Source organism: Coregonus clupeaformis, chromosome 17 (assembly GCF_020615455.1).
Source record: "Coregonus clupeaformis isolate EN_2021a chromosome 17, ASM2061545v1, whole genome shotgun sequence".
NCBI lineage: Eukaryota > Metazoa > Chordata > Actinopteri > Salmoniformes > Salmonidae > Coregonus > Coregonus clupeaformis.
In genome coordinates this window covers 15,638,834-15,651,044 of record NC_059208.1, presented here as the reverse complement: position 1 = coordinate 15,651,044, position 12,211 = coordinate 15,638,834, and positions in this window count along the sequence as shown.

Here is a 12,211-nt window from a genome sequence, read left to right as displayed (position 1 = left end):
ACAATACATATTACAATACATAATACAATACATAGTACAATACATAATACAATACATAATACAATACATAACACTACATAATACACTACATAATACACTACATATTACAATATATAACACTACATAATACAATACATAATACAATACATAATACACTACATATTACAATGCATAATACAATACCTAATACAATACATAATACAATACATAATACAATACATAAAGCACTACATAATACACTACATAATACACTACATAATACAATACATAATACACTACATAACACTACATAATACACTACATTATACAATACATAATACAATACATAATACAATACATAATACACTACATAACACTACATAATACACTACATATTACAATACATAACACTACATAATACACTACATAATACAATACATAATACAATACCTAATACAATACATAATACAATACATATTACAATACATAACACTACATAATACACTACTTATTGTGATACATAATACGCTACATAATACACTACATAATACACTACATATTACAATACATAATACAATACATAAAGCACTACATAATACACTACATATTACAATACATAACACTACATAATACACTACATAATACAATACATAATACACTACATATTACAATGCATAATACAATACCTAATACAATACATAATACAATACATAATACAATACATAAAGCACTACATAATACACTACATAATACACTACATAATACAATACATAATACACTACATAACACTACATAATACACTACATATTACAATACATAACACTACATAATACACTATATAATACAATACATAATACAATACCTAATACAATACATAATACAATACATATTACAATACATAACACTACATAATACACTACTTATTGTGATACATAATACGCTACATAATACACTACATAATACACTACATATTACAATACATAATACAATACATAAAGCACTACATAATGCACTACATATTACAATACATAACACTACGTAATACACTACATATTACAATACATAATACAATACATAATACAATACATAATACAATACATAAAGCACTACATTGTACACTACATATTACACTACATAATACACTACATAATACAATACATAATACACTACATATTACAATACATAACACTACATAATACACTACATATTACAATACATAATACGCTACATAATACACTACATAATACACTACGTAAATCACTACATATTACAATACATGTTACAATACATAAAGCACTACATAATACACTACATATTACAATACATAACACTACATAATACACTACATAATACAATACATAGTACAATACATAATACAATACATAATACACTACATAATACACTACATATTACAATACATAACACTACATAATACACTACATAATACACTGCATATTACAATGCATAATACAATACCTAATACAATACATAATACAATTCATATTACAATATGTAACACTACATAATACACTACATATTACGATACATAATACGCTACATAATACACTACATAATACACTACATATTACAATACATAATACAATACATAATACAATACATAATATAATACATAAAGCACTACATAATACACTACATAATACACTACATTTTACAATACAATACATAATACACTACATAATACACTACATATTACAATACATAATACAATACATAATACAATACATATTACAATACATAATACACTACAGAATACACTACATAATATAATACATGATACAATACATAATACAATACATAAAGCACTACATAATACACTACATAATACACTACATAATACAATACAATACATAATACACTACATAATACACTACATAATATAATACATAATACAATACATGTTACAATACATTATACACTACAGAATACACTACATAATACACTACATTATACAATACATAATACAATACATAATACAATACATAATACAATACATAATACAATACATAATACACTACATAATACAATACAATACTTAATACACTACATAATACACTACATAATACACTAAATAATACAATACATAATACAATACATAATACACTACATAATTCAATACATAATACAATGCAACATACAATACATAATACAATGCATAATACACTACATAATACAATAGATAATACAATACATAATACACTACCATATACAATACATAATACAATACATAATACACTACATAATAGTACATAACCCAGTCCCCTGTATCTCAGTTGGTAGATCATGGCGCTTGCAACGCCAGGGTTGTGGGTTTGTTTCCCACGGGGGGCCAGTATGAAAATGTATGCACTCACTAACTGTAAGTCGCTCTGGATAAGAGCGTCTGCTAAAATGACTAAAATGTAAATGACCAGTGGCCAGTCAGCGGTCGCTGAAAACAGGGCATACACTGTCGCTGTCAAGTCACCCAGTTGTATCTGCCATGAGGTGAGGTGTATGTGTGGTGGAAGTCAGGCGCAGGACACCGAGGCTCAGTCCAACAGAGTTTACTCAACAATTCCAAAAGGAAACGGTAAACAAACGACCTCCAACAATAAGAGGCGAGCATTTACGCAACAAGCGTAAAACACTAGAATAACAAACAAGAAGCAAAACACGCAGCACAACGACAGGCGAACAACAACACACAATCCTACCAAGAAAAAAGACGGAACTTATAGGACAGGTGATGAATACACAATAGGACACAGGTGTGACAGACAGACAAAGGCAATCTCACACAGAAACATAGATCGGTGGCAGCTAGTACTCCGGGGACGGCGACCGCCGATGCCTGCTTCGTACCAGGAGGGGGAGCAGCCTCGGCAGAATCCGTGACAGTACCCCCCTTGACGCGGCGGCTCCAGCCGTGCGCCGACCCGGCCTCGGGGACGGCCAGGAGGACGCGGACCCCGGGCGCGTGGGATGCCCACGATGGAAATCAGTCAGGAGGGATGGATCGAGGATGTCCCTCCTGGGCACCCAGCACCGTTCCTCCGGACCGTACCCCTCCCACTCCACGAGATACTGGAGACCACTCATCCGGCGCCTCGAGTCCAAGATGGTCCGGACTCTGTGCGCCGGGGCCCCCTCGATGTCCAAAGGGGGCGGAGGGGTCTCTCCTATCTCATTATCCTGGAGTGGACCAGCTACCACCGGCCTGAGAAGAGACACATGGAACGAGGGGTTAATATTTTTGTACTCTATAGGCAGTTGTAACCTGTAACACACCTCGTTCAACCTTCTCAGGACTTTAAAGGGCCCCACAAACCGCCGACCCAGCTTCCGGCAGGGCAGGCGGAGGGGCAGGTTTCGAGTCGAGAGCCAGACTCGATCTCCCGGTGCGTACACCGGCCCCTCACTGCGGTGGCGATCGGCGCTCGCCTTTTGTTGACGGATGGCACGCTGCAGATGGACATGGGCAGCGTCCCCACGTCTCCTCCGAGCGCCGAATCCACTTCGTCCACCGCAGGGGCCTCGGTCTGGCTCTCGTGCCACGGTGCCAGGACCGGCTGATACCCTAAAATACACTGGAAAGGTGTTAATCCGGTGGAGGAGTGGCGGAGAGAGTTCTGGGCCATCTCTGCCCAGGGGATATACCTCGACCACTCCTCCGGCCGGTCCCGGCAATAGGACCTCAAAACCTACCCACATCCTGGTTCACACGTTCAACCTGCCCATTGCTCTCTGGGTGGTACCCCGAGGTAAGGCTAACCGAGACCCCCAGGCGTTCCATGAAAGCCCCCCAGACTCTGGAGGTGAACTGGGGACCTCGGTCGGACACAATATCCTCGGGGACCCCATAGTGCCGGAACACGTGGGTAAAGAGGGCCTCGGCGGTCTGTAGGGCAGTAGGGAGACCCGGCAGTGGGAGGAGACGACAGGCCTTAGAAAACCGATCCACAACGACCAAGATGGTGGTATTACCCTGGGAAGGGGGTAGATCGGTCACAAAATCTACCGAGAGGTGGGACCATGGTCGTTGTGGAACGGGCAGAGGATGTAACTTACCTCTGGGCAAATGTCTAGGTGCCTTACACTGGGCACATACCGAGCAGGAGGAGACATAAACCCTCACATCCCCTGGCTAACGTTGGCCACCAGTATTTTACGCTAAGGCAGTGCACCGTCCGACCAATACCAGGATGTCCAGAGGAGGGTGATGTATGAGCCCAAGAAATAAGCCGATCACGAACCTCGAGCGGAACGTACGTCCGCCCCACAGGACACTCGGGGGGAGTAGGGTCGGTACGCAGCGCCCGCTCGATTTCCGCATCGACCTCCCATACTACCGGAGCCACCAGACAAGACTCCGGCAGTATGGAAATAGGCTCAATGGACCTCTCCTCTGTGTCATACTGCCGGGACAGGGCGTCTGCCTTACCGTTCTGGGACCCAGGGATGTATGTGATCTTAAAAACAAACCGGGTCAGGAACATGTTCCACCTAGCCTGACGAGGGTTCAATCTCCTAGCTGCCCGGATGTACTCCAGGTTACGGTGATCAGTCAGAATGAGGAAAGGGTGTTGAGCCCCCTCAAGCCAATGCCTCCACACCTTTAGGGCCTGGACTACAGCTAACAGCTCCCTGTCCCCAACGTCATAATTGCGCTCCGCCGAGCTGAGCTTCTTAGAGTAGAATGCACAGGGGCGGAGCTTAGGTGGCGTGCCGGACCGTTGTGACAGGACTGCCCCAATACCGGTCTCGGACGCGTCCACCTCTACTTGGAAAGGCAAAGAGGGATCCGGATGCGCCAGCACCGGGGCCGAGGCGAACAGGTTCTTCAGCTTGACAAATGCCCTGTCCGCCTCAGCTGACCACTGCAAGCGCACCGGACCCCCTTTAGCAGGGACGTAATGGGAACTGCAACCTGTCCAAAGCCCCGGATAAACCTCCGGTAGTAATTAGCAAAACCCAAGAACCGCTGCACCTCTTTTACGGTGGTTGGAGTTTGCCAATTACGCACAGCCGATACCCGATCTACCTCTATCTCCACGCCAGACGCGGACAACGATAACCCAAAAAGGAGACGGACTCCTGGAAGAACAGGCATTTCTCTGCCTTGACATACAAGTCATGCTCCAACAGTCGTCTCAATACTCGGCGCACCTGGGCTACATGCTCGGCTCGTGTAGAAGAGTACACCAGGATGTCGTCGATGTAAACTACGACACCCTGCCCATGCATGTCCCGGAAAATCTCGTCAACAAAGGATTGGAAGACTGAAGGAGCATTCATTAACCCGTATGGCATGACGAGATACTCGTAATGACCCGAGGTGGTACTAAATGCTGTCTTCCATTCATCCCCCCCCTTAATGCGCACCAGATTGTACGCGCTCCTGAGATCTAACTTTGTGAAGAATCGCGCTCCGCGTAATGATTCCGTCATCGTCGCAATCAGTGGCAGTGGGTAGCTGTATTTAACTGTAATCTGATTGAGACTACGATAATCAATACACGGGCGCAATCCCCCGTCCTTCTTCTTCACAAAGAAGAAACTCGAGGAGACTGGGGAAGTAGAGGGCCGTATGTATCCCTGTGCCAAGGACTCAGCTATGTATGTCTCCATAGCCGCTGTCTCCTCTTGAGACAGGGGATACACATGACTCCTGGGAAGAGCTGCTCCAGTCTGGATATTTATCGCACAGTCCCCCTGTCTATGAGGAGGTAGCCTTGCTGCCCTCGATTTACTAAATACCAGTGCTAAATCCTCATACTGGGGGAATGCGCAGTGCGGGCACTTGGTTCGGACTCTCTACCGAGGTCGCCCCTATGGAAACACCTAGACATCTCCCTACACACTGGGCAGACCACTCCATAAGAGCCCTCTGTTGCCACGCTATGGTAGGATCGTGGGTACTTAACCAGGGAAGCCCCAACACCACTGGTACGCAGGAGAGTCAATCAGATAGAACTGAATGATCTCCTCATGACCCCCCTGCGTAGTCATCGTCAGCGGTGCTGTGACATCCCTGATAAGACCCGACCCCAACGGCCGGCTGTCTAATGCATGGACAGGGAATGGAACTTCTACCGGCCGAAGGGGAATTCCTAACCTAGCACAAAATTTACGATCAATAAAGTTCCCAGCTGCGCCTGAATCTACTAGCGCCTTATGCTGGGAATGAGGTGCCACCTGTGAAAAACGCACAGGAATACTCATGTGACCAACAGAGAGCTCTGGGTAAGTGGGGCGCCTACTCACCTGGACTGACTCCCCCAGTGCGTGACCTGTTGTCCCCTCTCTCAGAAGACCCTCCCCAGCACCTGGCCGTGGTGTGTCCTCCACGGCCACAGTTGGTGCAGGGGTTGGCCCTCCTCGGGTTCTCCCTCCTCCTCTCTCTAGCGCCAGCACCCCCGAGCTCCATAGGAATAGGCTCGGAGGTGCTGGAGGATGGAATGGACGACCCCCACTCGGGGACGTCCGCGGGTAGCCAGCAGGGTGTCTAGACTGATGGAGATGTCCACCAGCTGGTCGAACGACAGGTTGGTGTCCCTGCAGGCCATCTCACGACGAACGTCCTCTCGTAGGCTACACCGATAGTGGTCAATGAGGGCCCTCTCATTCCATCCCGCATCCGCTGCTAGTGTCCGGAACTCCAGTGCGAACTCCTGTGCGCTCCTCTTCCCCCTGTCGGAGGTGGAATAGACGCTCTCCCGCCGCTTTCCCCTCAGGTGGATGATCGAAGACAGTCCTGAAGCGGCGGGAAAACTCCGCGTAGGTGATGGTGGCGGCGTCTATTCCCCCTCCATTCGGCGTTGGCCCACTCCAACGCTTTCCCGGAGAGACAGGAGATGAGGGCGGAGACGCTCTCGTATCCCGAGGGGCGCCCGGGTGTATGGTGGCAAGGTAAAGTTCTACCTGTAGGAGAAAGCCCTGACACCCGGCTGCAGAACCGTCATATGCCCTCGGGAGCGAGAGCCGAATGCCACTGGGTTCCGGTGCTGAGAGAGGAGGACTGGCCGTTGGTGCTGGGATGGTGTGAGAAGGCGTGGGCACCTCCCGATTCATCAACCGGCGCAGTCTGTTGGACACCTCGTCCATGGCGACCCCGAGTTGCCGGATCATGGCGTCCTGGTAATTAATCCGGTCCTCCAGGGAATCGGGTATCGCCGCTGTTCCTGCTGACTCCATGGAGATGGTGTGTTGTTCTGCCATGTGTGAGGTGTATGTGTGGTGGAAGTCAGGCGCAGGACACCGAGGCTCAGTCCAACAGAGTTTACTCAACAATTCCAAAAGGAAACGGTAAACAAACGACCTCCAACAATAAGAGGCGAGCATTTACGCAACAAGCGTAAAACACTAGAATAACAAACAAGAAGCAAAACACGCAGCACAACGACAGGCGAACAACAACACACAATCCTACCAAGAAAAAAGACGGAACTTATAGGACAGGTGATGAATACACAATAGGACACAGGTGTGACAGACAGACAAAGGCAATCTCACACAGAAACATAGATCGGTGGCAGCTAGTACTCCGGGGACGGCGACCGCCGATGCCTGCTCGTACCAGGAGGGGGAGCAGCCTCGGCAGAATCCGTGACAGTATCTCCCAACCTCTAAGTTCCTGTCTCTGTCTCTCTGTTGTCCTTCAGGGACATCCTTCTCACAGTTAACATAAGCACTACATAATACACTACATATTACAATACATAACACTACATAATACACTACATATTACAATACATAATACGCTACATAATACACTACATAATACACTACATAATACAATACATATTACAATACATAATACAATACATAGTACAATACATAATACAAAACATAATACACTACATAACACTACATAATACACTACATAATACACTACATATTACAATACATAACACTACATAATACACTACATAATACACTACATAATACACTACATATTACAATGCATAATACAATACCTAATACAATACATAATACAATACATATTACAATACATAACACTACATAATACACTACATATTACGCTACATAATACGCTACATAATACACTACATAATACACTACATAGTACAATACATAATACAATACATAATACAATACATAATACAATACATAAAGCACTACATAATACACTACATAATACACTACATTTTACAATACAATACATAATACACTACATAATACACTACATAATACACTACATATTACAATACATAATACAATACATAATACAATACATATTACAATACATAATACACTACAGAATACACTACATAATACACTACATAATACAATACATGATACAATACATAATACAATACATAAAGCACTACATAATACACTACATAATACACTACATAATACAATACAATACATAATACACTACATAATACACTACATAATACAATACATAATACAATACATGTTACAATACATTATACACTACAGAATACACTACATAATACACTACATTATACAATACATAATACAATACATAATACAATACATAATACAATACATAATACACTACATAATACAATACAATACTTAATACACTACATAATACACTACATAATACACTAAATAATACAATACATAATACAATACATAATACACTACATAATTCAATACATAATACAATGCAACATACAATACATAATACAATGCATAATACACTACATAATACAATGGATAATACAATACATAATACACTACCATATACAATACATAATACAATACATAATAGTACATAACCCAGTCCCCTGTATCTCAGTTGGTAGATCATGACGCTTGCAACGCCAGGGTTGTGGGTTTGTTTCCTACGGGGGGCCAGTATGAAAATGTATGCACTCACTAACTGTAAGTCGCTCTGGATAAGAGCGTCTGCTAAAATGACTAAAATGTAAATGACCAGTGGCCAGTCAGTGGTCGCTGAAAACAGGGCATACACTGTTGCTGTCAAGTCACCCAGTTGTATCTCCCAACCTCTAAGTTCCTGTCTCTGTCTCTCTGTTGTCCTTCAGGGACATCCTTCTCACAGTTAATTGCCTTTTCCCAGTGACCTAGATCAGTGTGATTAACCTCATTTAATGACCTTACATCTGAAAGATGAATCTATCCTAGTATTGTAACTCTGTTTGACCCGAGGGGTAGCTACAAATCTGCTCATGAGAATGTTGTCTTTTCTCAGTGGATTTGGAGCTGCTGCTGTCTGTACTGATGGGGGTGTTGTATCTGAATACCCAACACCTTGGGTGAATCTCAATTGTATTTCCTTGATTCCTCACATCCTCCCTCCCTCATCTCCTTTTCTAAGAATATTGAAGTCGAAGATCTGAGGTTCCTCCCTTCTGATTTTCTCCACCAATGCATTTAGAGAAGGAGGCAAGGAGACAGGATGTGAGGAATCAAGGAAGTAGAACAGAGGTCCGGCCCTTCTCCTCAGCAGGTGAATATTGTTATGTTTGTTTGTTGTTCATGATGTCCTGGTTATGCTGGCACCAGATGGATGGTACATGACTGTTCTGCCAGGTCAGTTTCAACTATAGCTACAGCTGGTGGGAAGAACAGGAGATGGGTCCGTTTCCAAACCCCCCTCACTCCCATCTCACATACCCATGTATGGACCCTGGTCCAAAGTGTGCAGTATAGGGGATAGGATGCCATTTGAGACGCAACAATATGTTTGTGGACCAGACCAATTCAAATTATGCTTCCAAATGTAGAGATCAAACAGGAGCGTTTTCAAGCCATCACTTGTTCCCATGCCAAGTACATGCATGGTTGTGACCATTCATAGCTGCTGCTACTCCTCCTGGCAGTAATATCCTGATTTCCCTGTAGAGGCACTGTGAGTTTGTGACCCTGAGATGAGTCCTCACTCTTTATCATTACTTGTGGACCTTGGTTGTGTCCTAAACGGCACCCTATTTCATAAATAGTGCACTACTTTTGCCCTATGGGCCTGGTCAAAGTAGTGCACTATAAAGGGAATTGGGTGCCATTAGGGACTGGGCCCTTATAATAATTAATAGTCATTTAGCAGACGCTCTTATCCAGAGCGACTTACAGGAGCAATTAGGGTTAAGTGCCTTGCTCAAGGGCACATCGACAGATTTTTCATCTAGTCGGCTCGGGGATTAAAACCAGCGACGTTTCGGTTACTGGCACAACGCTCTTACCCACTAAGCTACCTGCCGCCCTTATCTGCACTGAGTCAGAGTCCCTTATCACTTCACACGATAGTGAGTCTTCCAGAGCTCATCCCGGTTAATGACTCCTCTAGTTAGTCACCCATCATGGTCACAACAGGCATAGCCTGGAATCCTAACCTGTATGCTCTGTTTCACCACCATATCAATTGGGGTTCCAGGCTAGGATAAGAATATCTACTGTTCAGAATAACACTGACTAACAACAGCTGATAATTAGGTTTTTTCATGCGTCATTTCACTTTTCCCGCTTATCTCATCATCTCTTTAGAGTTTATCATCAAATATATTTTTCTAGAAGAAAATAAAGAAATCCTGACTGGTTAAATGTAAATCTTCAATCTGTTTCTTCTAGTGGTAAAGCCTCAGGACTCTAGATGGTAAATAGGTTGCTGACACAACATACCTTGTCTGTACTGTTCTATAGACCTACAGAGGAACTGGACAGACGGGTTTAGAGAAACACACCGTGCAATGGTTCACTCTCTCTCTCTCTCCATCTCTTTCTCTCTCTCACTCTCTCTTTCTCTCTCTCTCTCTCTCTCTCTCTCTCTCTCTCTCTCTTTCTCTCTCTCTCTCTCTCTCTCTCTCTCTCTTTCTCTCTCTCGCTCTCTCTTTCTCTCTCTCTCATTCGCTCTCTCTCTCTCTCTCTCTCTCTCTCTCTCTCTCTCTCTCTCTCTCTCTCTTTCTCTCTTTCTCTCTCTCTCTCTCTCATTCTCTCTCTCTCTCGCTCTCTCTCTCTCTTTCTCTATCTATCACAAACATCATGGGAATCTCAGGGAGTTGTTACTTTTGTCACAGCGTCGCTCACTACTCCTGTGTGTGTGTGGACGTGTTTAACTATACTTGATCAGAAGTCCCCACAAGAATAGTAAACAAACAAAAACTAACTTATGTTAGTCCCCACAAGGTCAAATGCTATTTCTAGGGGGTTTAGGGTTACAGTTAGAATTAGAGTTAGGGTTAGAATTAGGGTTAGGTTTAGGGTTAGGAGCTAGGGTTAGTTTTAGGGTTAGGGGCTAGGGTTAGGTTTAGGGTTAGGGTTAAGGTTAGGTTTTGGGGTAAAGGTTAGGGTTAGGTTTAGGGGTTAGGGAAAATAGGATTTTGAATGGGACTGAATTGTGTGTCCCCACAAGGTTAGTTATACAAGATTGTGTGTGTGTGTGTGTGTGTGTGTGTGTGTGTGTGTGTGTGTGTGTGTGTGTGTGTGTGTGTGTGTGTGTGTGTGTGTGTGTGTGTGTGTGTGTGTGTGTGTGTGTGTGTGTGTGTGAAACACACACTGACTCACTCACTCTTCCGCTATCTCAAATCTCAAAACCACTCCTGGCCACAGCCCTTTCCAGTACAATGTAAGGTTTAATTGATATTGTCTATGTGTCTGTGTGTCTGTGTGTCTGTCTGTCTGTCTGTCTGTCGGTCTGAAACTGAACTATCAGTCAGAGATCTTCCCTTAAATAGGTTACCGCTTAATATCACAGTCTTAGGGGAGAACATGTGACTAGGTAAAAATAGAACCACTTTCCCCATGGAAACTGTCTGGAGAACAGAAATAGACCTTCTATCAGGCAAGCTCTGTGTTCTAGTTAGGTCGTTTGTGATGTCCTCAAACATCACTCACAAATTACCTACATGTATTAGTCTGTCAATACCGCATGTTTGTTCACCGTAGAAGATTCTGACATTTTTACCTGTAACTGGTTTACGCCCCATTCTGACTGTTCCCCCAAATCGCTATGTAGGTGGTAGTGGTGTGATAATCAATCACAGTCTCTCAGGCCTTTATTATAGGTAGGGTATAGAAGTACATTTTTATTATATTTTAAATAGGTTGCAAAAACAACATTTTCTGAAAGGCCGCCCTCCACCTCTTCTGATAAAGGAGTTTTTCATCGAACAATCCATAAACCATCACGTCAATCACGGGTTGCCATGGTATCCTTTGACGTCACCCCTCCCTGCTTGTTGTCACTAGTTACCGCAGCCAGTAAAGTCACAAATGGCTA